At 51.7% G+C, this 26,144-nt stretch overlaps 1 protein-coding gene across 8 annotated transcripts in view; it reads left to right on the forward strand.

Moving 5' to 3' along the window:
- Nucleotides 1-909: 909 nt before the first annotated feature.
- The window catches only part of MYT1 (myelin transcription factor 1), a 64,956-nt gene continuing 39,721 nt past the window's right edge, over nucleotides 910-26,144 (forward strand). For 4 of the 8 annotated variants that reach the window (XR_003524899.2, XM_027623965.2, XM_027623970.2 and 1 more), the window contains exons 1-2: nucleotides 1,256-1,554; nucleotides 19,043-19,143. The gene's annotated coding sequence lies outside the window, so the exon portion shown is untranslated. Of the gene's footprint in view, nucleotides 1,004-1,255; nucleotides 1,555-1,636; nucleotides 2,062-19,042; nucleotides 19,144-26,144 lie in introns of those variants that run through there. The other 4 variants (XM_027623967.2, XM_027623966.2, XM_027623968.2 and 1 more) reach the window with 4 other exon arrangements.

Raw genomic sequence — 26,144 nt, forward strand, 5'->3', positions numbered from 1 at the left:
TAGGCTGTAGCACTGCATGTTAAAAATAATTGCTTGTGGTGAGTTTCAGCTGATTTTCAAAACATGTTTTCTTAGAGGAAGCTAAATGTTCTAAGCCTAATTCATGCTTCTGGTGGCCTGAGCCATTTAGTGCTGATTAAGTTGGAGGGCTTGTGCTCCTGGATAACATAGCAGGAAATGATATTTACTGTGTTGAAATCTCTGCCCTGAACTTTGCGGGGCTGGCCTGCTTCTGTGCTGGTCTTAGACAGCCGCTCGTCACGGGCATCTAAAACCCAGCCTGTGTCCTGTCTCACGGCACAGTTTCTAACAACCTGATGACGATCACGGACACTGGTTTGCCTGATCTATTGGGAGGAAAAGGAAGTTTGGATAGTAAGCAAGAATACCCTGGCTCCTGGGTACTCTTGCTGAGGAGGTTCCTACATGTATTCCTGAAAGTGGAAAACAATTTGGTTGCTTGAAGTGTAGGTGGGCAGTTCCATTGTGTCTGCGATGCAGTTTAAAAAGACTCAAAAAGACAGAGCAGAGAACTTGAGCCGTGTGTTTCCCTCTGGCTGGGATAAACTAACTTAGTGGTTTTGGGCAATAGAGGACTTGTGCCCGAGATCTCACTGAGAGGATTTTATTATTTTAAAATTTAAGCCAAAAAGAGAATGTGTGATAAAAGAAAAATATCTTTTTCCTGATCTTTTCTTTGTGTGTATGACTTTAGTTTTGGGTCTGTGGCCATAGCACCTTTTACGGACTTTAAAAAATATATACCTATCCTTTGAAGTCACTGATACTTGAACATGCAGATGAACCAGTATGCACCCCTCCTGGTTCATCTGAGTAATAAATTCTGCAGTCCGTTCTTTATGATGGTAGGTCATATTCCTAACCACCAATAAATATTGTAAAGTACTTTCGCTGCAGCCGTGCTAACCCAGGGCATCTGTCATTCCGGTTGCTGCTATTAGGAATTATTGGACTGAACCACTGGTGGAGACAGCACAGGGGGGTGAGTATGGCGGTTGTGACGCTCTCTGCCCTTCTGTGTGTTCTGCATAAAAAAAACCCAATCATGCTGCATATTAATTATGATACAGTGTGGGCAAACACAGCCACCTTCTGTGGGCTGATGCTTGGAGCAGGAGACAGGGGCTCTGCCGGCCTGGGCACCTCTCACTTTCCAAGTCAGCAGATCCATCTTTCTGATGCTATACTGTAAATTTATTTCACCTCGGAGAGTAAACAGATATATTGGAGCCCCAAGGGTTCATGGGTAGCGTATTTACAAAGGAGCCTCTCCGCCAGCCCGTGCCACCGCTGCTAATGAGAGCGGTCATTAAGTAAATGAGACGTCGCCTTTAGCTGGCTTAGGAGTCGCACACTAAGGGGAGAAGATATTTAATTGAAACCCGCACACAGGCTTCCCCACATGTGACCGCTGTAAGGGAGGCAGCTGCCTCCCCTCTCCTCCCCCGTCCACCCTGCACCCCCCATGTAAATTTCATGATTGCTTTCCGTGATGTCATTTTGAAGGAGGACAGACAATAGCTGTGGGGAAAGGTAAGTCCATGTTATGCTCTTTCGCTGACAAAGGCAGATATCCAAGTGCTTGGCTCTTCCCCTCGGACCGAGACAGGGAGAGGGCGCGCGAGCAGAGTTAATTTCTAAGATGAAGGCGTTCTTTGCAGGAAAAGCAGGTCTGGGGATGGCTTTTTAAAGCTGCTCTGTTGGACTGAGCCTTTCTTCTCCTGCCGGGTCTGCCCGTGGCTGTTTTCCTTCTCTTCTTCTGTCCCTCCCCTGCTTGTTCACGCGCTTGGCCTCTCCGAGAGTCTAGTGGACATGTAGTGCGTCTGACAGAAAAGACACTGGGGGCTGTGTACCAAGACAAGAAACTTTATGTGCATTTCTGGACGAGGAACACAGATATATCGGCAGCCGTGGGACCCAGCAGCTATGTGGTGGGGGAAAATGCTGCCTCCTTAAGCAGAAGACCTCTCTGGAGCAGGGATCTCAGAGTTGCTACCTCGTGTGAGCCCCCCATCCAAGACACGGAAGAGAGATGGTCATGTGAGCATTTTGTCTTTGCGAGTCACGTATTTCTAAACTTAAGAAACAGCATTTAGGGTGCATGTGTCTGTGGGATAGGCGCACAGAACTAAATACCGGCTGCTCTTCTCAGCTGCTTTTCCTGCGGCGAGGGGGGCCAGCAGTGTGGTTGTTTATAATGTTAATGTAACTGGATTTGTGTATTTAAAACTAGAAATCAGGGTTGGCCAGGAAGATGGTATGAGCTTTGTGCAACATAATGCCGTGGCCTGTGAGATGATGTGTCCGGGGCTGGGGACTTTGCTCTGTCCCTTGGATTCACCTCTTCTTTTGTGAATCAGGAAATAAATACGCCTCGTGTGGCTCTGGTGTCGTGGTGGTGGGTTCTCACCACGAGGGTCCTGCTCACTGTCTCTGAATCACGGAGGGCTGTTGTGGTCTTACTGCCACCTTTGCGTCAGTGGGGCCTCATTCCTGGCCCCGTTGGGTATGTAATTTCTGAAACAAAACCTCTGAGAGGTGTGTCTGGTAGTGGGCAATCCTTTCCCTGTGTCATTCTGATGGTGCTAATGACAGTGATTATTATTATTATTATTATCCTTTCGGGAGGGGGAAGTGAGGGATTTTGCCCCCGGGGGTCTAAATAAGAACGACCACCACCACAACAACCAGAGCTTAGAGAAAGCTGAGGACACCTCTGGGGCTAGTGGCTGAGTGAACAAAAGGCAGGAGGAATGTCGGCACCAACCTGGAGGAGGTGAGCCTCAGTCTTGCTGAGAGGCTTGGACCCTGCCCCTTGAGATGCTGAGGGAGCTTGTCATGCCCTCACTCCAGCCCCGTGCCGGGGTGTCCTTGCCTGGGGCTGGGCGGGCGCTGGGGCGAGGCCCAGGCTCCTGGCCACCAGGGCTCCCTTCCCATTGGTCCTTGGCTGTGATTATCACCTCCTTCCATATGGCCCCGTTAATTCATGGTAAACAAAAGAGTGGGAGAGCAGAGATTGGAGTTCTGTGGTGCCAGTGGGGAAGGTGTCACCAACAGGGCAGGACTCTGCCTGTCTCCCCAGAATTCACTGTGCAGAGGAGGTTGGTCAGGTTTAGAGGTTAGTTTGTTTGCAAAGAGGAGGCTGCAGCTCCGTGACCCCTTCTGTGCTCTGGAGCAGGAGACTGAGGCCCCCGGCACCTGGGTAACCCCCTGATCTCACAGGATGTTGAAGGATCTAGGGGGCTCAGCGGGGGCTGTGAAGAGATTGACGTGGAGGCCTGTCCATCCTGGAACCAGCTGAGCTCTGACTTCCTTGGACCATAGGGCCCAGATGTGGGCCTGGGAACTCACCAGGGCAGAGGAGCTGCTTCTGTCTAAAGTGTAACCCAGGGGGCCTGTGTGACCCTCAGGCATTGGCCGCAGGTCTGGAAGCAGTCCCAGATATTTGGAGCCAATGCTCTGGGCGCTCTTGGAAGATTCTGGGAAAGGCAGCTGTGGCTCACTGCCCTGAGTGTTCCTGTGCCTGAGGGAAGGGAACCTGCGGGCAGAGACTTCAGGGCTGCAGAGTTGCTCCGTCTCCGAGCTGGGGCGGCGGGTCACAGCAGCATTTCCCAGGAAGCCCTGTCAGTGGCCGGAGGCATCAGGGAGAGGCCGCTGGGCACTCAGAGCCACCCCAGGCCTGTGGCAGTGCAGGTTTTGGCTGCGGTTTGGCCAGCTGCCGGGTCCTGGCTGTGGAGGGCACTCTCCCTGGTGCTGCCCAGAGCCCAGGCCCCTCCCCTGCGGGCCCCATTGTCCTCTGGCCTGGGGTCGCTGAGTGGGTGCATGAGGACATGGGTGGCTCTGTGTGAGCATGTGGGGTGGGGGGGATCTGTGCCAATTCTGGTTGGGGAGTGGAGAGTGTGTGTAACACAGAGCTGGGCTGACCACGCTCCTGGTGGTGCCCACACTTGCGCGATGGTTTGCATGGACCAGCACTGGGCAGAGATAGCAGACTGACAGTGTAGCAGAGAAATACCCCCTGGGCCTCCTACCATGGCCTGGATGGCAGTGGGCAGGCTGGTGGGGCTGAGCGCCTCCTGGATAGACTCCGTACAAGAGGCGTGTCTGCTGGGTGAAAAGTGAGCAAGGCCTGGGGCTGCTCAACCCCCACCTGCCTGGGGAAGGTGGGACCAGTAGCGACCAGAACCCCTTGGTCAGCACTGGGCCTGGAGTGGACCAGGAGGCAGGAAGCTGGCCTGGCTGGCAGGGCCGAGGTGAGTCTGCCAGGCAGGCGGGGACTGTCAGTAGTCACCTGATCCTCGGGCAGGCAGGGCACTGGGCAGCCAGTCAAACTTGCACGTTACTCAGGCATGTGGGAAAGATAAACCCAGCTCCTGTCCTGGCCCTGGAAGACCCACCCCAGATCTCGTTTTTGTTGGCTTCAGAGGGGTGCCTGGCTGGGGGCCCCTCCCTCTGCTCCCCCAGCTTCTAGAGCTGCCCTCTCTGCTCTTCCCTTGTGAACTCACTCATGAATAAACCAGAATTTGTTTGTCTACCGATGTAATTTTAACGGGAGTTTTGTGGTGTGAGTTTACAGGAAAATGGTCTTTGGGAGCCAGCAACATTTGGAGATTAGTCAGCCCGAAAAATGCTGTGTTTCCCAGAAGGACTTAGCACAGCTGCCGCAGGTCCTGCCTCCCAGGTGGGCTTTGTACTCCCTGAAGACCCAGGGTCTGTCCTCCTTGGGAGCCCCTGACCAGGGGCCACCGGCTGCCCAGCCCAGAGCGCTTGCTGGAGGCTCCAGGGCGGAATGTCTCCATGTTCTCAGCGTACTTTCTGTCTTTCCCGAATGTCACTTAGGAAAACCTTCAAAACGAAACAAGGGGGACGTTTTTCACCTGACTTAAAATGCTTTTGCTCTCAGGCTTGTATCAAGCTTCACAGAGGAGAGATTAATACTTGCAGTCGGTGTCTTCTTTATCTTCCGCGTTGCTGAGGCTGGCCTTGTGCTGCTTGCACACCTTTCCCTGCGGGCTCACGCGGCTGGGAGCAAAGGCACTTCTCCTGCCCATTGTTTCATCCCTCTTTCACTTTAAAATTTGCACTTAAAAAAATTCAGTGTTATTTCAATCAAATGGAATGAAAATAACTCAGAGGATGGCTCCAATCTGCCCCAGCCTGACTGAGTACCCCTGCCTCTGTGGGGATTAGCCCAACGGTTGGAGGTCGGCAAGCGGGGACAAGTGTCCCAGGCCTGTGGCTGCCTTCGGATGAGCCCTGGGCTCTGGAAGGGGCTGTGGCCTAGGAGCAGGGTTGCGTGGAGGGTGCACGAGGGACAGGCCCTTGAAGGATCTGCTGGCAGGGTCTTCCTGCTTTGCTCAGGGTGGTGGGCAGGGTGCGAACGTATGTGTGACCTAGATGTTGGGAGGAAAAGGGGACGTGCCATATGGTCTGAGTTGCTGACAGATTAGCCTGCCAGGCTCCCACCTCACCCTCACGCCTGGCTTCACACCTTGATCACGTTCGACATCAGGCTGAGGGTGCCGGCAGAAGCCATCTGGGTCTTCTCCTTTTTTCCCATTTTGGGTCTCCGGAGCTCCAGGGCTGCTCCAACTCTGCCTGGGAGGGAGGGGGTCTCAGGTTCTCTCTGCTGGGCAGGAGCTTAGAGCCCCACTGGGCCCTGGTGCCTGCTTTAGAAGACCTCACACGGACAGCAGCAAACGCCTCGGATGTTAAGGCCCTGGGTCGCAGCACACCAGACCCGCAGCTCTGAGGGCCCCGAGGGGCATCCCTGATTCCAAAGCACTTCAGTCTCTACACCCACAGGACTGCTGAATCCTGGCAGGAAGACGGCTTCAGCAGTCAAGCTCCGTGTGCCCAGTGGTTCCCAACGGGAAGGGAAGCCTGTTCTCCAAGAGGGTTTTTGTAGACCCAGAGCATCGCCTGGGACATAAATAAGGAGCTTGGGGACGGGGGTTTCCTGGGGCAGTGACTGTCCCAGGGTTCCCCAGACTTGGGGCTTCAAAGTGACCCGCTCAGTCATGGGACTGCAAACCGAACAGTTAATTGGTTCAATTGTTGTTTTGCACATGGAAAACTCTGGTTTTCCAAACTAAAGAGTGCCTCTTGTTAGTGCTTTTTTATTTTCAAAGATTTTATTTATTTATTTGAGAGACAGAAAGAGAGAGAGAGAGAGAGAGAGAGAGATCACAAGCAGGGGGGCAGAGGCAGAGGGAGAAGCAGACTCCCCATTGAGCAGGGAGCCTGACATGGGGCTCAATCCCAGGACCCTGGGACCATGACCTGAGCTGAAGGCTAATGCTTAGCCGACTGAGCCACCCAGGCTCCCCTTGTTAGTACTTTTTAATGGTCTGACTTTGTTCTGGTGAGATGGTTTCGGTTCTGTGTGATCTATTTTATGTCCATGTAGCCCAGGCCCCAACTCCAGCCTCAGGTGCTTCTTGAGGCCTCATTGAGCACTGAAGCAGGCTAACGGGGAGGGTTCTCCTCCCCCCCCACACACAAACCAGCAGTTTCCACCCTCTGTGAAGGGCTGTGTGCCTGATGCCTTCTCTCATCCAGCAGTTTTGATGCTTCCTAGGAAGGCCACCGAGGCCATTGGAAAAGCTCACAGAGGCCCTGAAGTACTGAAGTCAGGGGTCTAAGTGCTCAGCGCATCAGCCCAGAGGGAGCAGAGAGGTGGATTTGTTATTGGAATTGCATTTGGTGAAGCTTTGTCTCCCCTGGAAGGCTGCTGGAGCATGTCACAAGGGGTCAGCTGTCGACGGCTGGGCCCTGGCTTTGCTTGCCTGGCTGCAAATCCCGTGTTCAGCTCCTAAGTTCAGAACCTGCTGCTGAGTGTGGAGTCCCCTTCATGCAGGCTGCACCTCCGGCATCTGGAGGACCCGAATGTACTCTAGAGTCTGTTCTTGTGATCAGGATGTGTTCCTGGAGAGCACTCTCACAAGCATGTGTGTTAGCATAGGGGGCTGGTTCTTCCCAGCCCTGTTCTGCTCTGTGCCTTCCCAGTGAGGGCCCCCTTCCTGCCCCAAGTCCCTCGGAGGCCAGTCACCTGTGGTCTGTGTGAAGTGTTTAGGTTTTCTCCAAATTCTGTTGAGTGCTGGTTCTCGGTGTGCTGGGCACTGTCCATCCAGACTGGGAAATCAGCACGTGCAACACCCCAACATTTCTGAGCCTAAAAGGTGGGAGGGTGGGCTGTTGCTGGGCAGCACTAGGAGGATGACAGGTGGGTCCCCCCTCCCCCACCCAAAAATTGGGGGCAACTCTGAGCCCGGGAGCTGGGGCTACAGTTAAACTCCCCGGGGAGCAGCTGCCTCCCATCAACTACCTAGGGCTCACCCTTCTTCCCCTAAACAGGAATGCTTCCATTTCCTGCAGAGGGGTGGGGGTGGGGGGTTGGGGGGGCGGGGGGGGGAGTGGGGGATGGAAAAGAGCACTGTTGTCAAAACCATCTCCCCCACCCCCAGGGCTACCTGTGCCTGGCTGGACCGTGCTCTCCCTGGTTTCCTGTCTGGATTCCCAGGTTGGGTGCCTGAGAGCCTTCTCCTCACTGGGATGGACATGAGCAAGGGTAATGGATAGACCCTAAAGGGAGTGCTGAGCAGATTAATTTTATTCTGTTTGTACAAGAGAGCCCGTTCTAGTTGGGTCACCTTCAGGAGCCTAAATAAAGTGTGGTTTCCAGGAAGATGGAAGTGGCCCTTTCTCCACTCCCTGGGCTGGACAGTTCTGACTAAGGAAGGGGTTTCTGGGACTCAGGGACGAGCCACACAGGAACAGAATTCCAGAGAAGGCCCCTCCTGATCCTGGGAGGCCAGTGTGTACCCGGAAGACCCTGGAGACCTACAAGGAAGGTGCCCAGAAACTAGCCCTCTTGGTTCCCAGCCTGTTGGATAAGGCCAGAACCATCCCTGTCCTTTCCCACTGCATTGTTTCCCTCTGTGGACCTCCCCGTGCACCCCAGGACTGAGGCAGGCCACTCTAGATGTACCTGGTCTGAAAGGTGTCTGTGAATTTGGCTCAGTGAGGCAGGCGCACGGGCCAGCCTCACCATCCACACCCTCGTTTCCTGAGCCCTTGGCGTGGCCCAGGCTCCAGATCTTGGAGAGCGCAGTAGGACGGACCTATGATGGGTGGTTGGGTCCCGTGGGGGGGAATTGTGGGGGCCTGGGAGCTGTGAGTGGGTGCCAGGAAATAAGGGGCCCCTCCCCCAGCACCTCTTCTGGCCTGCAGCCTGGCTTGGTCATTGGGTGGGTCAAGGGAAGTGGGAGGGAGCCCCTCACCCCAGTGCCTTCGTGGACACAGTACCTGCACCCATTTCCTTCGGGCTAGTCTCCTGTTCTGTCTGTTTTCCCGTTTTTCCTGTTGTTCTGTCCTCCTGGTGTGGGGAGGGGGAAACACACGGGGCTCCTGGAAGCCGCCTGGCTCCTCATCTGGGGGCAGAGCGTGTGTGCCGAGCCTCTGGGCTCCGAATTTGTTGCCTGTCTTGCCAGCCTGGATGGAGGTGGGGATTGGGGTCACTAGTGAACCCCACTTGGGGTGGGAAGGTTCTTGATGAAATCCTGTGAGCACCCTCGTGGAGCAGGGGGTGAGCAGAGTGGTTTCATCCTGCTGCCTTCGTTCTTGGCTCCGGCCACCACCCATTGTGCCTCTCCCGGGACACTGGGCACCCTGGGGCTGAACACCCTCCCCTCGATCCTGAGCCCCTCCCTCCCCTCCTGGCAGGCTCACTGACAGGCCGCCCCGAGAGCTGTCCTGTGATTTGGAAAGTCATCATTACCGCGGAGCAGTGTAGCTGTTGTTTTTACAGCGTTGGTAAGGTTAAAAGAAATAATAATAATAATAATATAAGAAAGACTCAGCCACAGTCACTGCCTGCAACATACTATTTGCATTTTTTAAGGAAACACTTCTTTGAGACAGCCTGGGTGAAAGGTCACTATTTGCATATAAATGGAAGAGAAAGTGTATGAAGCTGAAAGTTACATCTGTATTATTTTCTCAGCAGTGAGCTGCTGTTGGAGAGATTAAGGGACATGGCTTGGATTTGGCTTTTATAGAATAGAGAAAGTACCAGTGAGGCTGATTTAGAAGCAAAATAATGAGAGAAATGTGCAAAGCTATAGAATTGCCGACTCCCCTGCCCCCACCTCCCCCTTCTCTCATTTTCACCTAAACTCAGCAAAAGCAGGTCTGCTTTGCTCCACTCAGCAAGTCTCCATTTTACTTCTCTCTGAATTCCAGCTTAAAAAAAAGAGGAAAGAAAGAGAGGAAAACTTGCCCTCGTTTTCCTGGGCCCTGACTGTGTTTCCTACCAGAAGGTGGTCCAGTGGGTGGGGTGCTGACACTGCTTCCAAGACTCCCAAAACCCAGGACAAACCCCACTGCAGTTGTGCTTTCTTCCCCGGCACGGCATGGAGCTGAGAAGGGCCCCCAGGCCCATGTGTCTTGCCCCGGGCAGGTGGGGGCCAAGGCTGCTCAGGCCTGGGAGCTGCTGGCGGGTGGGAAATGAGGGGTCTCGAGGGTGCCCCCACCTTCCCTGCAGCCCCTTCCTGAGATTTCCAGGGCCCAGGTGCCACTTCCTTTTGGATTTTCAGGGTTGTTAGACTCTCCCGAGGGCCCACCCTGCCCCACTGTCCCTGGGCTCTCCAGGGGGAAGCCAGGCCGGGGGTGGAGGGGGGGTGAGGGAGTTGGAGCCCTTTGGGCCCAGAAACATTTTAGCCCTTGCAGGCTTCCAGGAGCAGTATTCGGGACTGTGGGAGGTGGAGACATGCCTCTGGAGGGACCTGAGGATCCCCCCTCCTGGGTTCTGGCTTCAACCCCTCCTCACAGAGGCCTCCACTGACCACCTGTTACTGAAATCACACCCCACACCCCGTTATTTTTTAAAATATATTTTAAAACAAGCTCAAGCTCATGGGCACATTTCAAATATAAGACAAAAACCATTTTTCCTGAGCCACTTGAGAGTACGTTTGCCAAGTCTATGCCCATCGCCCAGAACACTTGTTCGGGTGTTTCCAACAAAGAAGGGCTTCTCCTCCAGAATCACGGTCACCTGTGTGGACGTCTGGTCCTCAGACGGTGTTCCGACTCCTCCAGCTGTCTCAAAGGATGGGCTCAGAATCAAACTATGTGTTTGGTCTTCATCACGACATTCACCTTTTGGAAGAATGCTCGTCAGTTTTTTTTTTGTAGAACACCCCTCAGTTTGGGTTTGGTGGCTGTTCCCCGTGACTGGACTTGGCTTATGTGGGGACACTACCCAGGAGTCAGGCTCTTCTCCCTGCATTGGTGCTGTTACTTTGATCACTGGGTTAGATGGCGCTTTTCCCAACATTTCTCGCTGCAATGACACTCTTGGTCCCTTTGCAATTAATTATTTGGGAAGGTACTTTGAAGCCATGGAAATACCTCATTCCCCATCAAGCTACCAATTTACTTATTTTTATTGATACCTGTATTGACTCATGATTTATTTTATCCAGTGGGTTATAATTGTTATTTCAATGCTTGTTGCTGTGGGCCAATGAGGCCACCCAAACTGGCTGTACGTCCCAATGCATCCCTAACACTTTTGAATGCACCCTTGCTCACCCCAGACCTCTGGGGTGCCTTCCTGGCCAGAGCCTAGAGTCCACCCCACAGTACTTTTCCGTGGGAGGACGGGGTGCTGGCTGGGCCTGCAGCCTCTGAGTGGACACGTGCGCACACACACGCACACAGTTACACACATGCAGCCTTGCACCTACATCTGTATTTATTTCTCCATTTTCTCTAGATATCAAAAACCGCAAGTCCACACAGATACCTCCAATACTAATTCCCCCACAGGGTATATTTTAGGTTCTGCCTTTGTCTATGTGTAACTTCTTTTCCCCCAACAGTGAGAAACCTGGTTTCCATCGTCCTTAAAATATATACTTATTTATCAATCCCGTTTCCCTTCTCACCCACCCTTCGTGGGACAGCCCCGCACTCCACTCCAGGCCAGGCCTTCCAGGGGATGCCTTCTCCTCCTGCCTGAGCTCTGACACTAGGGGCACTCACGGGCCCAGTTTGCCCAGGACTGTGGGTCTGTGGGGTGTGCTCCAGGACAGACCAGATGTGATGGAGAGCCTCAAGACTGGGTTCTTCTGCTATTTTCCCTCTGAGCAACCTTCTTATGTTGAACAGCATCTTTGTTCATTTATTTTCACCGTTGGGCCAAGTAGTATGCGCCAGGATTATTTCTTATACGAGTTTTTGTTTTTCTTGTAGATAATCATCCCTGCCCCTCACCCCCTGGCTTCCTTCGTGTCCAGTGGGTGGTATGCTTTAGTGACTATGTGTCTCCTGAAGTATTTTTATTCTACTATTTCCCTTGCTTGATATTTTGCCTGGGCATAGACAGCCCACAGGTTGATTTTCAGCCTTATAGTTTTGGAGTTCTCGCTTCCTTGTTGAGAAACCTGATGCCTTTCCGATGATATTTTTGCTTGTGACCTCTCCCCCATGGAAGCTTCTAGGATCCTCTTGGTATTCCTGGTGTTTTAGAATTTTACTGTGCTCAGCTTGGTTGGAGCGGATCTTTGTTTCGTTGGCTGCTGGGTACTTAATGGGTCTTTTAATCTAAAAATATAATTTCCTTTAGTTCTGGGAAATTATTTTTTATTAGTTAATTCATACTTTTCCCTCCCATTTTTTTGGGTTCTCCTTTTCTGGAACTCTGGAGTCAGGTGTTAGGTCTCACCTAGTTTCCCTCCTTATTAACTTTTCTAGAATACATCTTCAACTCTACCAACGAGGTCTTTTTTTTTTTTTAAGATTTTATTTATTTATTTGACAGAAAGAGACAGCTAGAGAGGGAACACAAGCAGGGGGAGTGGCGGAGGGAGAGAGACCGCTGAGCAGGGAGCCCGATGCGGGGCTCCATCCCAGGACCCAGGGATCATGACCTGAGCCGAAGGCAGACGCTTAACGACTGAGCCACCCAGGAGCCCTCTACCTACCAGGTCTTGTACTGGATTCTTCATGTGGGTTTTACACTTTATTTCTAAATTGGGAAAGACAGACACAGTGGTGTGGAGCCTTCCCACACGACTCCCAATCCGTCTCCGGCTCCCATCACTGGCTGGGCCAGGCCACATCTGCTCTCTCACTGTTCTGGGCTCTGTCCTAGCTCCTGCTTGTTTGCCCACCCCGTGGAGAAGGGAGCTTTTGCTAAGACGTGGACATGTCCATTTGGCACAGGCTCCTAGAGGCACCCCCTCCCCCCCCCAAGGTTCCGGCCCACAGGTGTAGGGAAGGTCTTGGGAACAGGGATCTGGGATGGGGATCTTACTTTGAACTCGGAGAGGTGCTAGACTGCCTTCTGTGGTCCCTGGGAGCCGCGTGACATGGGCCTCTGCCCTCTGAGGGCCTTGTCTTCCTGCCTCCGGAGGTACCGTCTGGACCTCAGGGTTTTGGGTTCAGAGATTCTCTGGGTCTGGAGGGTGGAATTCTGGGCTGTGGTCCCCCAAGTATCTACTGTGACACATGGTTGGTTTTGTGTGGGTCTTAAATTATTTTTACATTTCTATTCTCTTTTCTTGTTGACTTTCTGGGCTTTCCCTTAAGTCTGAGCAGCAGGCGAGAAGGCCTGGGAGCTGAGGGGACAGATGAAGACTGAGATGAAAAGCAGAAATAAATGTTTTTCCTTTTAAATGGCAAGATTTGTTGGTACTCAGTTCCGGGCCCAGCTTTTCAGTGGATACATTCAATTCATGGCTTTGAGGCGATGTGGGGTAGACGGGGATATACACTTTCAAAGTTTTGCTCTGCATAAGGGCCCAGGGAAGCTGAGGAGGCCTGCCCTCTTCAGGGCAGCAGGGCCCCAGGCAGGGGTGGCTGGAGCTTGCCCAGCATGGTGGCCCCAGTGACACGCAGGCAGAGGCAGGACGGGGGGCCCTGTGGTTGGTTAGTTACTGGCCGAGGTTGGCGAGAGATCAGCCGAGCCATAAAGCTGCCTATGCATCCTGACGGCAGAGGTGTATTTGTGTGGTATCTATGCTGATCGAGCAGCACAGAAACTCAGGTCGCGCTCACCAAGCGGCTGGGGGGTGCCCTCCACGGCCTCCAGGGTAAGGTAAGGAGTGGTGTGGGTAGTCCAGGCCAGACCAAGACACAGGCTCACAGAACCCAGGCTGGGAGAACCAAAGGCAACCCACTCAGACCTCCTGCCCTGTGTAAGAGTCTCTTCACTGACCCGTCACTTGCCTCCGGGCCAGGGGCTCGCACATCACAGTGGGAGGCAATTCATCTCTTGTAAGGCAGCTCTTGTCAGTAAATTATTTTCTGATCTGAGCATCCACTTGATGGCCCTCCTAAAGCTACCCGGAACACACAGAATCCTCTGTGCATGGCCCCTGATGTGGGGAGCAGCCCTCACCCACCCTGAGCTCCGGTTTCCTCCGTGACCTGGTGTTTGCCGGAGCACCTGCTCTCCCTTGCCATCTTCATGGTTCACTCCTCTGGGCTGAGGGGGGACACTGCAGAGGGCATCTGACTTATGCAGGCCTCTCTCCTCCATCGAGTTGGTCATCGAAGCCCGGTTGGTGAGCTCTGGTGAGTGAGAGCTCCAGTGGGTCTGGAGACTCACACTGAGGCTCCTTTGTGTATGCCACAGAGAGCATTATTGAAATATAATTCACACGTCATATAATTCACCCATTAGAAGTACACAGTTCAGTGGTCTTAGCATATTGATGGCTGTGCATCTGTCACCACATCTAATTTCAGAACATTTTCGTTACCCCAGAATGAAAACTTGTGCCTATTAACCATGGCTCTCCACTTGCCCCCCTCCCCTGGCCCTCCTGGCAGCGAATCTCCTAACCTACTTTCAGTCTCTGTGGATTTCCCATTTCTGGGAATTTTGCAAATTCCATTCCATAAATATGGAATTGTACAATATGTGGTCCTTGTGTCTGACTTTGAGGTTCATCACATTGTACCATGTATGAGCACTTTAATGCTTTTTTGTTGCCAAACACTAGCCAGTGGCATTTTGTATCATCTATTCAGCATTGGATGCGCACTTTTGGGCTTTTTCCGTTTTTGGACTAGTTCGAATAAAGCTTCGATAAATAGTTGTGTACAAGACTTTGAGTGGACGTATGTTTTCATTTCTCTTGGGTCTGTATCTAGGAGTGGTCATATGGTAATTCTGTTTAATATTTTGAAGAACCGTCGGACTCTTTCCCAAAGTAGTTGTGCCGTTTTGTGTTCCCATTGGCAATGTATGAAGATTTCAGTTTCTCCATATTCTCCCCAGTGCTTGTTGTTGTCTGTTTTTTTTTTTTAATTATAGCCATTTCAGTGGGTGTGAAGTCATATCTCATTGTGGTTTTGTTTAGCATGTCCCTAATGACTAGATGTTGAGCATCTTTTCATGTGCATATTGGCCATTTACATGTTGTCTTTGGAGAAGTGTCTATTCAAATATTTTGCCCATTTTTAAAGTGGGTTATTTGTCTTATGAAGTTTTAAGAGTTTATTATATATTTGCAAATGAATTAGATATATGATTAGATATATGATTTGCAAATATTTTCTCCCAGTCTATGAGTTGTAGTTTCACCTTATTGATGGTGTTGTTTGTCATGCAAAAGTTTTAAACCTTGATGAAATCCAATTTACCCATTTTTTCTTTTATTGCTTATGCTTTCGGTGTCACATGTAAAAAACCACTGCCTAACCCAAAGTCAGGAAGATTTACTCCAATGTTATGTAAGATTTTTAACTTTTACATTTAGATCTGTGATTCATTGTGTGTTAATTTTTGTGTATGGTGTGAGAGGGGCCCAACTTCATTGTTTTGGTTATCCTCTGTTCCTTGAATTGCTATATGAATTTTAGAATCAGTGTGTCAATCTCTGAAAACAAAACAACAGCTGGAGAGGTCAGAAGTGGTCAGATTCTGGAGAGATGCAGCAAATGACAATGGCAGGATTTGGGACCTGGGACAATCCCCAGTGTTCATGCTCGAGGAGCTGATGGCTGAGCCAGGGGAAGGAAAAGCTGGAGTCCTTTGAGAGGCTGATGTTATTAGCAGAGATGGGGTTGGAAGAGGAGTCTGTGAGATGGCGTGGGGAGAGTGAGTGGAGCAGAAGGAGCCTGCACAGTGATGGAGGAGAGGCTCGGGGTGCAGGGGGAAGTGGGGGAGCACCCAGCAGCCAAGGAGGGAGTCAGTGTGTAATGGTGCACAATGGGGGATGTGGCATAGACATTAGTGATGATCTTCCACCTGCCGTTTTGGTGGAGGACTGTAGGCGGAGGCCAGCTGGAGTGGGGAGTGTGGAATAAAGTTAGCAAATTTGAGTTCCTTAAGAAACATGGTTATGCAGGGGGTGGAGATGGAGTGGTAGCAGGGCTGTGGCGTGGAGTCCAGATGGTTTGTGTTCTTTAAACGTGGCTGCCTCAAGCTTGTTGAAGAATTGAAAAGCCCCAGGAAGGGTTCAGTTTAGAAGGAGTGATCAAATACTTGAGAAGAATATGTTGATACCCTAGGCACCATTTAATCAGTAGTGGGAAGGAGGAGATGTAGAGCCCAGATGGAGAGGTTGGCTCAGCTGGCATGCAAGACCTCCCTCCTTATGTTGGGGATAGAACAGGGACAGAGAAGGGCTGGGGCTGAGGGGCTGACATTTCCTACTAAGTGGTGAGAACTTCTGATAACTGTGTATTGGTGCGGGGGGAGCATGGGAGAGCCCAGATGTGGGCTCACTCTGCGTGAAGACCATTCCCCCTTTGCATGCTGGGTGAGGGGCAGGTGATAACAGCCTCTGGCTCCAGAGGCAGGCCGTGGTCACCAGAGACAAAAGACCTAGTGAAGACTCTGAAAACATTTTGACTTTTTGCAATCACCACCTGACCCCTTGCTCAAGCTTCTTGTCCTCTGTTCTTATTTTGGGGGGGGTGGGGGAGGTTTTGAACTGAGGAAGGTGTTAGGCTGTCAGTGCTGAGGCAGGGCTAGAGGGAGAGTGGTCTAGGAACCCACTAGGAGCACATATCATTCTGTGTGGGGCCCTCCAAGAGTTTGTGGGGCTGGGAGTGGGCACAAAACACCCGTGTCTGGAGGGAGAAATGGATGCCAACTGTGGGTCCAAGGGTTTCCAGATGGCCGCCTGGGGGGTCTCCCCAGGTATGGGAAGGAGGGCTTCATGCTGCCTTTTCAGGGGTCTGGCTGGGCTGGTTGCAGGTCTGCAGTGTTCTGAGGTGGGGAGGGTGGGTGTCATTAGTAGACAGACCTGGTTCTAGCCGGGGTCATGGCTCTGACCCAGTGGAGGGAGATGCCAACTGATCTCTCAGGAGAGTCCCCTCCCCGAGACCCACATGTATCTGCTAATAGGCCCTGGTTGCTTTTTGGAGCTTATCTGTCCACTAGTATCCTGTAAAAGTGAGTTTGGGGCCTCTGTGGGGACAGATGCTGGGCAGTATGGAGCAGGCAGGGTGCAGAGGTGTCACTGTCCTTGCCACCTGGTCCTGAGCGGCTTGTTTGCTGTTTGTGTCTATGAGCAGGGTTTCAGAAGAACTCATTGGAGACATAAGAATCCAAGGAAGGAACCTGTCTTGAGGAAAATGTGCTCTTCACTTGCACCTCCTGATAATAAAGGAAGTGATATTCTCATGCCTTCACTACGCACCAGGCACGGGCAGGTCACTTTCTGCACGTGCTCTAAATCCCCAAATGGTTCTTTCCTCCCACTTTATGTGTGGATGAAGAAGGTGACTTGCAGGTCAGGTGTGGGACCAGGAACCAGATCTGCCTTACCCTCTGCCTCTCTGCCACCCTCTGAGTGTTGGCTGGCAGCATGACTTCTAGAAGCGGCATCTTGATGGGACCCCCATGTCTCTGTTCAGGGCCTTCCTCTGGCCTGGGAACTCTAGAGTTGTCTGGTGTGTGGGGGCTGCCACTGTGCAAGCTGGGGTGCTAGTTGCTCAGTACATCCAGACAGGAGTGGTCTTGCCTGTGGTGGGGCCTGGCCACACGCACTACCCAGGGGGGACAAAGAGGTCCCCGTGGGGGTTTCCCAGCAGCGAGAAGCACAGCTGCACTTTACTGGGCTTCTAATAGTGACTATAGTTTGCTGCCAAAAACTTCCCAGGAAAAGGAGGAAATTGCATTAAGGTAAAGCTGGGTCCTCATAAATGGGGTGTGTGCCTTCTTTCACTTGGCTCTACATCCCAGGGGCATGGCACTAAATGCATCACTAGGGTGCTGTTAGGCTCCTTTGGCCAGAGGAGGCAGGAGCTGCTATGTAGAGGTGGTGATGTGGAGCAGATGTTTGGAAGGCCCTAGTGCTTTGCCTGAGCTGATGCTCAGGTCTACTTGCAGACCCCCTGGGCAGGTGAGAGTATCACACAGAAAACCAGAGGTCCCTTCCCAGAGACTTGCCATTCAGCTTGGCTGGCTTCCCTGGGAAGCAGAAGAGACTGAGGGCAGAAAGAACTTGTCCCCCCTCAGCTTCTAGGGCACCCCGCTGGGGTGTGAGGAGGAGGGAACAGTCCTGCTCCTGCCAAGATCTTAGGGTCTTATGTCCTTCCCTCCAGCTGTTAGTGAGCTGTGCTCCAGTTACCTCATAGATTTACAGGTGTTACCCTGACAAGAAACCCTGCCTGGGCCTTGCAGCTCAGCCTCATGTGCAGGGTTCTTCCTGGGAGGTATGTGTAGAAAGTCAACCCCATGTACTTTGCGGCCTCGGGTCTCCCAGCTTCCACTGTCACCAGAGTTGCAAGGGAAACTCTCATCCCCCTATCCAGTGTGATGGGTGATTTTTGTTGGCTCACCTCCTGAATCTCCTCCCTCCCACCTCTGTGGGACCCTTTGTCTTCCAACCTCACGCTGTTTGCAGCATCCTCCTTGTGAGTTCAGGGCAATTCCCCACATTCCCAGCATAGGTTTGGGAGCGTGAATACCCAGTGGGTGCCTGGTCCCATTTGGAGCATGCTGTTGACTGCTGGGCACCCACCCAGGAAGAGCCACACTGCTCACACTTCCTTAGTGGAGGCCAGTCCTCACAGGGTCCCCTGCAGGTGACCCACAGCTCAGTGAGAGGGAGGCACACAGTAGGTGCACACAGTAGGTGTCAAATCCTGGTGGTTTTACTCATTCCTTTGAAGACCTTGCATTAGGCCATCTCCTTGACAACCAATTTGCTTCCTTCTGTGTTTGTGCTCCTTGAGGTCACAGGAGGCCCTTTAATGGGATGGAGATGTTTTCAGACAAGAGGATGCTCTGGCTGGAGCTACAGGGCTGCCTGGGGCAGGAATGGTGGAATTTTAGAAAAACAGCATTTGGAGTGCATGTCAGAAGCATGAAGGGAAGAAAGATAATGGGTATGACAGCACTGTGCTGACCTACCTTCAGCAGAATCCAAACTCACTTCTAAAGAGTAGCAGAGAGCAGAATGCAGGAACACTCATTTCCTGTTTTTATTGTTGGTTACTTAATGACCTTCCTTTGAAACGCTGCAGTTGTAGAAAGCTAGTTGTCATGGAAACAGGGAGTGCCATGCAGGGAATAGGCATTTCTTTGTCATGTCCAGCTGATGCCTTCAGCTTCTGCTTAGACATGTGAATTTATGTGCAGAATTAAATATTAACTGGAGACATTGCCCTGGAGAGAGGCAGAAACAGGGAGAGGAAAGATGGCAGGAACCAGGGCAGAGGGGAGGCAAAGTGTCCGACCTCACCTGACTTGCACCAGTCCCCTCTTGGAGCGGCTGTTAGTGGAAACTGCACCCACTCTGAGGCAGGAAGATGGTACAGGGGTGCAGGGTGCTAGGAGCCTCTGAGGAGCGTCCCAATCAGAGACCGGTTCTCCTTAGAGAGCTCCTGTCCCTTGTCCCTGGAACAGCCATGGGGCCACAACCTTGCACATCTTTCTGGTGGATTCCAGAAAGGGGGCATTGCACAAATCCTGTGGAAAAGAGCAGTCCAAGTTTCTCCATCTTCCTCCCTTGAGCTGCCTTCATTAGGTTTTCTTTTTCTGACCCCTCAGAAAATGAGTTCCGGGGTGAGCTGCTGAGTCAGAGGTGGACACAAGGAGACAAAGCCAGCAACTGCAGGACCTCGAGGCTCCTCCTGGGCAGACGCGGCAAGGTGAGGTGCTTGGAAGGCAGCCCCTTTCCTGCCATTTGCCGCCCCCCCCACCAGGGTCTGGGCAGGGGTCCTTCTCACTTCCAGGCATGGGGCCCAGAGGTGATTTTGGTCTGGTCACCATTATTCTTGAGTAGGTAGAGGGTTAAGTGGGGGCTAGGACCATCAGTCATCTGGTCACGGTAAACTTAAAGGAAGAAAAATGACTCTGGATAGAGTCAATGTGACAGCAGAGTGTCACCTCAGGGCAAGTCCCTGCTCTGGGTCTGGTCACACCTGGGCTGCCTCCATAGCTGAGAATCCTTGGTAGACTTGGCTGCAGGAGCTCATGAGGTCTGTTGACTTTTTTTATTTTCATCTTCCCAAGTGGAGGCAAATGGCACATGCCATCTCATACCGGCCTAGAACTCACTGATGGCCTCGCCAGAGATGCTCCCAAACCCAGGGCATGCCATGTGCTTACAGCCACACCCAACCTCCAATTCTAGAACCTCCCAGGATGCACTCTGGGTGACCCCGGCTTCCCAGGGTCTGGTGACCCTCAGAGGTGGAAGTAGGGATGAAAACAGGCCTTTGGGCATTCCTTTCCAGACCTCAGATTCCAGTCTCTCATTTCCTTCATGTGGAGATGGTCCCCATCAAGGATCCTAGCCATGAGGCAGGGCATGGCCACCCAGATGTGATGGCCCAGGGTGTGGACAGGAAGGGCTAGAAAGTTTGAGGCAGCTAGTTTATTTGAGGATGTTGGTAGTTTCCTTTGAACCTGGTGACTAGGATATTCTTTTTAATGGGTCTCTCCTGGCACCTTGTTAAGCACTTCCACTCCCACTTTTATTCCTGTAGGCTTGTCAGTGTTCTGCCGTGTTGGAGCCTGAGGCAAAAGGAAAAGTCGGTAGTACCAATCCTATCTTTATTTAAATTTTGGGTATTTTATTCATCATGGATTTTTGGCATTAATTTTGTTATTTTGAAATATTGCATTAAACCGTTATCTCAATCACTGAGTTTTTGTTTCCCACCTTAAATTTACACCTGGGTGAATGCCTCATTCATCTCTTCCCAGGGCTGAGCATTCAAACAGAGACTTTGTGACTGAAAGAGTTATCTGGTCTGAGGTCAGGGGCTCTGGATGACATGTCTTGACAATTGTGGGAGGTGTGTGAGGGACAGCGCTGACTGACAAGCTCAGAGGGTGCAGGACCTGCTGTGAGCCGCCTGGTGGCCTGTGCTCAGGCTTTCCCGGCAACAACTGCTCCGTTACAGTCTTCCCTCTAGTTTGGGCAGAGAGGGCCTGAGTTACTGTCCTGAGCAGAGAAGCTAAAAGGACAGAGAAGGAGGGAGGATATACCTTTGACAGGGTGGGTTTCCAGAAGGACTGCAGGGCTGGTCCAGGTGGTATGTGCTCACTGAGCAGGCTAGGGGAGGCCGAAGCAGGGGGCCAGTGGTGGCCATGGGAGAGCAGAACATCACACAGCCAGGGGGACTGACTTTATATGGGGGTTGGTGGGTGATGTGGACCTCCGGGTCTGGAGGGTGATGGGAGCACAGTGCTTACTACCTGCTGCTTCAGCACCAGGCATGTGGAAGTGCTTACTACCTACTGCTTCAGCACCAGGCACGTGGACAGCTCAGAGACGGGCTGTTAGGAGGTGCTTGTGTGTTTGGGGAAAGTGCTGGGCATTGAGCTGTTTATTTTTACTTTTTAACTTGAGAAAAGGAGTAGGCATTGATGGTAGATCCTTAAAGCACTTCTTGACCTTAAGAATGAAACATTTGGGCTCCAATCACGTAATCAATGGAGAACTCTGGATATGAATCCAGGAGAAGGCTGATTGCATGGAGATCTAGCAGTCCTTCCTGACAAGGGAGGGGGTACGACTGTGCATGACCTTTCTGGCCTGCTTCACTGGGTGTGACTAGATTTCTACCCTTGAGTAAGTAGGTAGAAATTCCATTTATGTTGGAGTTTTAAACAGATGGACCCACACATAGCTGCTTTATCAGGGTGTCTACAATATAGCTGTAATTTTTAAAAAAGATTTATTTATTTGAGGGAGAGAGTGCACACGAGTGGGGGGAGGGGCAGAGGCAGAGAGAGAGAATCCTCAAGCAGACTCCCCGCTGAGCATGGACCCCCCCCCCGACTTAAGGCTCAATCCCAGGACCCCTGAGACCATGACCTGAGCTGAAACCAAAAGTCAGATGCTCAACCGACTGAACCACCCAGGTGCCCCTATAGCTGTAATTTTTAAAAATTAATTAATTAATTAATTTTAAATTTCCAGTACAATTAAGATACAGCGTTATATTAGTTTCAGGTGTACAATACAGTGATTCAATAATTCTATACATTACTCAGTGCTCATCACAATAAGTGTGTTCTTCATCTCCATCACCTGTTTCACCCATCTCCCCAACTATGTTCCCTCTGGCAAAAACCAGTTTATTCTCTATAGTTAAGATTCTGGGTTTTTTGTTTGTTTGTCCCCATATAACTATAATTTTTAATTTCGGGGTTTGCGTGAGCCCCAATCCCCTGCTCAGAGATGTTAGGATAACCCCTCCCAAGACATGTGTTAAATAATGCTCCCTGGGGTGTCCTTTCTACAAACCAAGGAAAAGCCTGCTCTATTCAGCTGCCAGTAGGTCAAACAATGGGTGGAATGTCAGCAGAATTTCAGAGACACAGTGGGATGCCCCCCAAAGGGGGACAGAACTATCATTTCAAGGAGCCAGGGGTGCTGTGATGGCAATGGGTGGGGGGCAGGGCTGTGGGCATGCGGTTTAGCCTCACAGATCAGGGAATGGAAAACTGAATGTGTGCAGAGGGTTCCTGAGGTGGTAGGACTCGTACATCTTCGAAGAAGAAGGCTGCTCTTCAGGCTGACCTTGATCCGGCGTGCAGGTATGTGCTCAAAAGAACGGGAAGCCAGGGAGGTTGTGCAGGCAGGCAGCATATGAGACTGGAGATGTGAGGCTCTGAAGGATTCCACTGGAATGCTTGGTGGGGAGAAGCAGCAAGGAACACACTTTAATGCTGCTGCTAAATCCTTCAGTGGTGGGAACATGGGTCTGCTGGAAGGGCTTCCTAGTGGTAGTGTGCGAGTGGGCATTGCCCTTGGCTATGCACACTCAAGACAATACAACAAACCCAGGTTGCTGCTCCTCCCCCACCCTTCCCTCCCCTGGAGAAAGGGGACACTGGCAGATGCTGTTGCTGCCAACGGGGTGGGTAACAGCCAGTTCGCTTCCACTCCTGTTATGTTCCTCTGCCCTCCTCATCCCGCGTCACCCCTTCCTTCTAGGCAGGTTTGCCTGTGGTCTCCTGGGAGTCAGTGGATGCCTCCCTCTCTTTGTCTAGGTCTTCCAGGAGGGAAAACACTGAAACCCGCCCACAGGGACACTATAATCCATATAATCTTGTGGATTTAAAAAATTGTCCTAGGTTCATTCTAATTTTCCAGCTTTGCTAGCTGTTGGAACACATTCTAAATAAAATGGAACACTAACCTGTCTCCTCCTCCAGCCCAGCGCTGAGATGAATGACCCCCATGGTCAGGGGGCCTGGAACCCCCACCCAGCTTCAGGCTCTGGTATTTGTTCAGTCCCTTCTGACTGCTCCTGGCCATATTCCCCAGTTCCAGGACCTCAGAGACATTTCCAAGTATCGCCATTTGTCTGTTGGTCTGCTGTCTGTCCTTACAGAATATGTGCTGGGCAGTGAATGAAGCCCTGTAGGAGAGGCAGTGACCTTGAAAGCATGCCTGGGTCTTCACATTGAGATGAGGACCACAAGGGAAATGAACAGGCACAGAATGGAGAGTGAGGGGGAGAAGGTGGGAAACGGGAGGCACAGGCCTGACTTTCGAGAGGCCGCCCAGGGACGTTTCCTGCTTCCCAGGACTGGAGCACCTCCCACTCTGAGGCCATCACCCCTAAGACACTCAGGTCCTCACTGACTCCCTGAGCCTCCTCACTCCCATCCAGGCTCCCAAGTCTGAACAATGCCCTCCCTCCTGAGCTCTCCCTTAGGGGGAGGACCCTGCCACCTGGCTGCTGAGGCCCGCACGCCTCCTGCTGGGACACTTGCAGGGGCTGTAAAGGCAAGACAGTTTCAGCATGAATTCTGATCTCTGCCCCACCCTTAGCCGTCCATGCAGAAGAGCAGGGACACACAGGGTGGAGAGGAGCTGTGAGGACCTGGGAAGAACCCAGAAGACGTGAGGGAGGGAGAGAGGGAGAGTGTATGAGAGAGAGGGGAGGGGGACCCCTCCAGAGACCACCACGGATGTTCCTGAACTTGGGGGTGGGTTGGGGGGTCAGGAAGCAGAGCCAGCCTTTGAGGGTAAAGGCAAAGATTGGCACAAAGTCTGTTGGGCCTCATCACACACCTTGTGAAAAATCTCGGACTGGGCATTCTTGGACATTGAGAGTCTATCCTGTCTGCTTTCTTCCTGACTGCGTGTCTGGCTTCTGGGCGCGTTTCTGAGAATCCAGACAAATTGCTGGGTTTCAAGGCCTCATAATTACTGCATTTGCTTTTTTGGTCCCCAAGTTTGTAAATGTCCAACTTAGGAACTCAGTTTTGGCAAGGGTGCTACGCAGATGGATCTGAAAAGGGGCTGGTCTTTGTAGAATGATGTTGTGAGAACCATTTATATTTAAAAAGAGCTTACATGATGAATCTTGACTTTATAAAAAAATACAAAACAGAACAAAATAGTAACACCTTCTTGAGTGAGACCCATTATATGGCACTAACAAAGCAAGTTAAAAGGAAGGTTGAAAAGACAATTCTCTCTGGTTAATGGATGTGGCAAAACAGGATGTATTTGCATTTGTAAATGATTCTCCTCCCCATAGTTTTCCTATTGAAGACAGAACTATTGAAATATTAATTAGAGTGAAGTGATGGTTTAAGGAGCACAGGGAAGCTGTAAGACAGGCTCCTGGTGGCAGAATGAAGGTGGCTCACAGAGACAGAGCACAGACGATGCTCTTGAGAGAGATCACTGCCCCACAGTGAGAGTGGGGATTGAGGTTGGCTTGGCTGTGACAAGGGGGCCTTTTCGCCCTGCAGGTGAGAGACCATTCCGTTATTTCTGGGCTGTACAAAAATAAACACGTGATTGGCTTGTGCTCGGAACAAGTGAAGGGTTCTTAAAAATATATCAGTGAAACACTGGGATGTGTCTCATCTTTGCACCGATGAGTGGCCTGTCTTTGTGTGGTGAGGGGCAGAAGGCCCTGGGGAGCTGCTAGGAAGCCAAGTAGTAGCATGATCCCAGGTGATGCTGGGCTGTATGGACATTGGTTCTCCACCTACAACACAGGGAGGGAGGCCATCAGGGAACCCACCTCTGAAGAACTCTCAGCTCTCTGGGCAGGAAAACGACGGACATCGAGTGGAGCTGGTTTTTCCACAGCTCTGCCCAGACGCTTCTGAGGCAGCCACCACTGCTCCTTTCAAACAGCCCAGAAATCAAAGTCTCCCCGCTTCCTTGTTGATGTCCTACATCACCCTCTCACAGATTCATTCTCATATTAAAGAGCTAACCTGTTTTTCCTCCTGTGGTTGAGCTCTCCCCCCCTTTTAAAATCAAAGCTACATGCACTGAAGAGAACTTCTCACTTATTGACCATTTGATGCAGATAAATTGCAAATGGAAAGGTGCTCAGCAAAATGAATGTCACAGCTGTTAGCTTCATCAATGGGAGCTCGTAGTTTGCAAGCAGCGCCCATTACGCATCCCTGCAACCCTCTCTATTCTGTGCTCTTTGAATAATTTATCTGCAGGAAATCCAAATTGCCAAGGCACGCTTTAACCTAGCAGAATGATTGCCAATTTCCTTGGGAAAACTGACAAAAAAAAAAAAAAAAAAAGGCTGTAGATTGCATTTCAGCTGAAAGCAGGCGCCCGGCAATCAGACGCATTAGCTCCATTGTGCGGCCTGCATGGGAAGGCATTGCGCTTGGGCTCAGTGCAGATGACATTTGAAGGCTCATAAATGTAATGAAGTCCCTTTGACACCTGCCCCTCTCTTCACTTTAAATGTGAGTCATTGGTCCACGGGGAACCTCTGCTTTAAAAATAGAGATTATAGTAATTGTCTTCCGTGCTATTGGAAGGCTGTAATAAACGCACAGCTCCTGACACTGTGCTCTGCAGCCTGGGGTCGACAGGTTGCATAAATTACCCCAGGTTTTGATTTTTCTTCCTTAACACATCACATAAATCGTTGTATGTTAGTGCCGCCTGTGGGGGAGGTTCACTTTGCAAATTTTGTCTTCCTAATTGGGGGGATTCCCTTCCTCTCCTTGGTGGGTCTCTGTACCTCAGGGCTCAGACTTGTCTCTTGCAGGTCTCTGGGCTCTAAAGCCCATTTCTGTTGCCCTTCCTTCCTTTCTTCTGCTGCCTGGCCTCGCCTTTGACAAGCCTTGGTTATGGCCTGGGCCAGATGGAATTGCCCCCTCCCCTTCCTGACCACGGACACAGGTGGTGAGCCCTGTGGGGCTCATGTGATGCACAGGACACACCCTGCCAGAAGGAGGCCCCCCCCACCTGGCCTCAGAGACAAGGAGCACTTCAGGGGCCCCACCTACCTCCTACCTCTTCATTACCTATCTGCCCAGCTTTGTCCTGGGTGACATAGGTCCAAGATTCTGTGTGATGATCTGTAGCCCCAGGGGGCATCCCGTTCTTGGGCTTCTCCCTGTGACTCTTGGCCCCAGGCTTCACCCTCCTGAGGGCCCTTCTCTGACTCCCTCATGGGACTTGGTGGACAGTGTTCCCCATGGAAGTTGGTCAGGGGCAGGGAATGTGGGGGTGCACTGATGGGCTCAGGGGGGGGTGGCCAGAGGATGTGAGGGGTCTGCACTGTGTGGGGTGCCCTGTCCCCCTCGGGACACCCCACTCACCCACTCCTGGGAGAAGTGACATCCCTGGGAGGGTGGCCCGTGGGTCCTGCAAGCCCCTTGGCTTGCATTCTTGCCCGAAGCTGGC

Source organism: Zalophus californianus, chromosome 8, assembly GCF_009762305.2.
Source record: "Zalophus californianus isolate mZalCal1 chromosome 8, mZalCal1.pri.v2, whole genome shotgun sequence".
NCBI classification, from domain to species: domain Eukaryota; kingdom Metazoa; phylum Chordata; class Mammalia; order Carnivora; family Otariidae; genus Zalophus; species Zalophus californianus.